Source organism: Lupinus angustifolius, chromosome LG03 (assembly GCF_001865875.1).
Source record: "Lupinus angustifolius cultivar Tanjil chromosome LG03, LupAngTanjil_v1.0, whole genome shotgun sequence".
Lineage (NCBI taxonomy): Eukaryota > Viridiplantae > Streptophyta > Magnoliopsida > Fabales > Fabaceae > Lupinus > Lupinus angustifolius.
The window spans coordinates 23,109,866-23,114,325 of NC_032011.1; positions in this window are offsets into that span (position 1 = coordinate 23,109,866).

Consider the following 4,460-nt stretch of genomic DNA (forward strand, 5'->3'; position numbering starts at 1 on the left):
GATAAGGATGAGGAAGTTGATAGGATGAGGACGAGGATGAGGATGAGAATGAGAATGCGGATAGGATGAGGACGAGAATGAGGATAGGATGAGGAGGAGGATGAGGATGAGGAAGAGGAAGAGGATGAGGATGAGGAAGAGGAAGAGGATGAGGATGAGGAAGAGGAAGAGGATGAGGATGAGGAAGAGGAAGAGGATGAGGATGAGGAAGAGGAAGAGGATGAGGATGAGGAAGAGGAAGAGGATGAGGATGAGGAAGAGGAAGAGGATGAGGATGAGGAAGAGGAAGAGGATGAGGATGAGGAAGAGGAAGAGGATGAGGATGAGGAAGAGGAAGAGGATGAGGATGAGGAAGAGGAAGAGGATGAGGATGAGGAAGAGGAAGAGGATGAGGATGAGGAAGAGGAAGAGGATGAGGATGAGGAAGAGGAAGAGGATGAGGATGAGGAAGAGGAAGAGGATGAGGATGAGGAAGAGGAAGAGGATGAGGATGAGGAAGAGGAAGAGGATGAGGATGAGGAAGAGGAAGAGGATGAGGATGAGGAAGAGGAAGAGGATGAGGATGAGGAAGAGGAAGAGGATGAGGATGAGGAAGAGGAAGAGGATGAGGATGAGGAAGAGGAAGAGGATGAGGATGAGGAAGAGGAAGAGGATGAGGATGAGGAAGAGGAAGAGGATGAGGATGAGGAAGAGGAAGAGGATGAGGATGAGGAAGAGGAAGAGGATGAGGATGAGGAAGAGGAAGAGGATGAGGATGAGGAAGAGGAAGAGGATGAGGATGAGGAAGAGGAAGAGGATGAGGATGAGGAAGAGGAAGAGGATGAGGATGAGGAAGAGGAAGAGGATGAGGATGAGGAAGAGGAAGAGGATGAGGATGAGGAAGAGGAAGAGGATGAGGATGAGGAAGAGGAAGAGGATGAGGATGAGGAAGAGGAAGAGGATGAGGATGAGGAAGAGGAAGAGGATGAGGATGAGGAAGAGGAAGAGGATGAGGATGAGGAAGAGGAAGAGGATGAGGATGAGGAAGAGGAAGAGGATGAGGATGAGGAAGAGGAAGAGGATGAGGATGAGGAAGAGGAAGAGGATGAGGATGAGGAAGAGGAAGAGGATGAGGATGAGGAAGAGGAAGAGGATGAGGATGAGGAAGAGGAAGAGGATGAGGATGAGGAAGAGGAAGAGGATGAGGATGAGGAAGAGGAAGAGGATGAGGATGAGGAAGAGGAAGAGGATGAGGATGAGGAAGAGGAAGAGGATGAGGATGAGGAAGAGGAAGAGGATGAGGATGAGGAAGAGGAAGAGGATGAGGATGAGGAAGAGGAAGAGGATGAGGATGAGGAAGAGGAAGAGGATGAGGATGAGGAAGAGGAAGAGGATGAGGATGAGGAAGAGGAAGAGGATGAGGATGAGGAAGAGGAAGAGGATGAGGATGAGGAAGAGGAAGAGGATGAGGATGAGGAAGAGGAAGAGGATGAGGATGAGGAAGAGGAAGAGGATGAGGATGAGGAAGAGGAAGAGGATGAGGATGAGGAAGAGGAAGAGGATGAGGATGAGGAAGAGGAAGAGGATGAGGATGAGGAAGAGGAAGAGGATGAGGATGAGGAAGAGGAAGAGGATGAGGATGAGGAAGAGGAAGAGGATGAGGATGAGGAAGAGGAAGAGGATGAGGATGAGGAAGAGGAAGAGGATGAGGATGAGGAAGAGGAAGAGGATGAGGATGAGGAAGAGGAAGAGGATGAGGATGAGGAAGAGGAAGAGGATGAGGATGAGGAAGAGGAAGAGGATGAGGATGAGGAAGAGGAAGAGGATGAGGATGAGGAAGAGGAAGAGGATGAGGATGAGGAAGAGGAAGAGGATGAGGATGAGGAAGAGGAAGAGGATGAGGATGAGGAAGAGGAAGAGGATGAGGATGAGGAAGAGGAAGAGGATGAGGATGAGGAAGAGGAAGAGGATGAGGATGAGGAAGAGGAAGAGGATGAGGATGAGGAAGAGGAAGAGGATGAGGATGAGGAAGAGGAAGAGGATGAGGATGAGGAAGAGGAAGAGGATGAGGATGAGGAAGAGGAAGAGGATGAGGATGAGGAAGAGGAAGAGGATGAGGATGAGGAAGAGGAAGAGGATGAGGATGAGGAAGAGGAAGAGGATGAGGATGAGGAAGAGGAAGAGGATGAGGATGAGGAAGAGGAAGAGGATGAGGATGAGGAAGAGGAAGAGGATGAGGATGAGGAAGAGGAAGAGGATGAGGATGAGGAAGAGGAAGAGGATGAGGATGAGGAAGAGGAAGAGGATGAGGATGAGGAAGAGGAAGAGGATGAGGATGAGGAAGAGGAAGAGGATGAGGATGAGGAAGAGGAAGAGGATGAGGATGAGGAAGAGGAAGAGGATGAGGATGAGGAAGAGGAAGAGGATGAGGATGAGGAAGAGGAAGAGGATGAGGATGAGGAAGAGGAAGAGGATGAGGATGAGGAAGAGGAAGAGGATGAGGATGAGGAAGAGGAAGAGGATGAGGATGAGGAAGAGGAAGAGGATGAGGATGAGGAAGAGGAAGAGGATGAGGATGAGGAAGAGGAAGAGGATGAGGATGAGGAAGAGGAAGAGGATGAGGATGAGGAAGAGGAAGAGGATGAGGATGAGGAAGAGGAAGAGGATGAGGATGAGGAAGAGGAAGAGGATGAGGATGAGGAAGAGGAAGAGGATGAGGATGAGGAAGAGGAAGAGGATGAGGATGAGGAAGAGGAAGAGGATGAGGATGAGGAAGAGGAAGAGGATGAGGATGAGGAAGAGGAAGAGGATGAGGATGAGGAAGAGGAAGAGGATGAGGATGAGGAAGAGGAAGAGGATGAGGATGAGGAAGAGGAAGAGGATGAGGATGAGGAAGAGGAAGAGGATGAGGATGAGGAAGAGGAAGAGGATGAGGATGAGGAAGAGGAAGAGGATGAGGATGAGGAAGAGGAAGAGGATGAGGATGAGGAAGAGGAAGAGGATGAGGATGAGGAAGAGGAAGAGGATGAGGATGAGGAAGAGGAAGAGGATGAGGATGAGGAAGAGGAAGAGGATGAGGATGAGGAAGAGGAAGAGGATGAGGATGAGGAAGAGGAAGAGGATGAGGATGAGGAAGAGGAAGAGGATGAGGATGAGGAAGAGGAAGAGGATGAGGATGAGGAAGAGGAAGAGGATGAGGATGAGGAAGAGGAAGAGGATGAGGATGAGGAAGAGGAAGAGGATGAGGATGAGGAAGAGGAAGAGGATGAGGATGAGGAAGAGGAAGAGGATGAGGATGAGGAAGAGGAAGAGGATGAGGATGAGGAAGAGGAAGAGGATGAGGATGAGGAAGAGGAAGAGGATGAGGATGAGGAAGAGGAAGAGGATGAGGATGAGGAAGAGGAAGAGGATGAGGATGAGGAAGAGGAAGAGGATGAGGATGAGGAAGAGGAAGAGGATGAGGATGAGGAAGAGGAAGAGGATGAGGATGAGGAAGAGGAAGAGGATGAGGATGAGGAAGAGGAAGAGGATGAGGATGAGGAAGAGGAAGAGGATGAGGATGAGGAAGAGGAAGAGGATGAGGATGAGGAAGAGGAAGAGGATGAGGATGAGGAAGAGGAAGAGGATGAGGATGAGGAAGAGGAAGAGGATGAGGATGAGGAAGAGGAAGAGGATGAGGATGAGGAAGAGGAAGAGGATGAGGATGAGGAAGAGGAAGAGGATGAGGATGAGGAAGAGGAAGAGGATGAGGATGAGGAAGAGGAAGAGGATGAGGATGAGGAAGAGGAAGAGGATGAGGATGAGGAAGAGGAAGAGGATGAGGATGAGGAAGAGGAAGAGGATGAGGATGAGGAAGAGGAAGAGGATGAGGATGAGGAAGAGGAAGAGGATGAGGATGAGGAAGAGGAAGAGGATGAGGATGAGGAAGAGGAAGAGGATGAGGATGAGGAAGAGGAAGAGGATGAGGATGAGGAAGAGGAAGAGGATGAGGATGAGGAAGAGGAAGAGGATGAGGATGAGGAAGAGGAAGAGGATGAGGATGAGGAAGAGGAAGAGGATGAGGATGAGGAAGAGGAAGAGGATGAGGATGAGGAAGAGGAAGAGGATGAGGATGAGGAAGAGGAAGAGGATGAGGATGAGGAAGAGGAAGAGGATGAGGATGAGGAAGAGGAAGAGGATGAGGATGAGGAAGAGGAAGAGGATGAGGATGAGGAAGAGGAAGAGGATGAGGATGAGGAAGAGGAAGAGGATGAGGATGAGGAAGAGGAAGAGGATGAGGATGAGGAAGAGGAAGAGGATGAGGATGAGGAAGAGGAAGAGGATGAGGATGAGGAAGAGGAAGAGGATGAGGATGAGGAAGAGGAAGAGGATGAGGATGAGGAAGAGGAAGAGGATGAGGATGAGGAAGAGGAAGAGGATGAGGATGAGGAAGAGGAAGAGGATGAGGATGAGGAAGAGGATAAGGATGAGGATGAGGATGA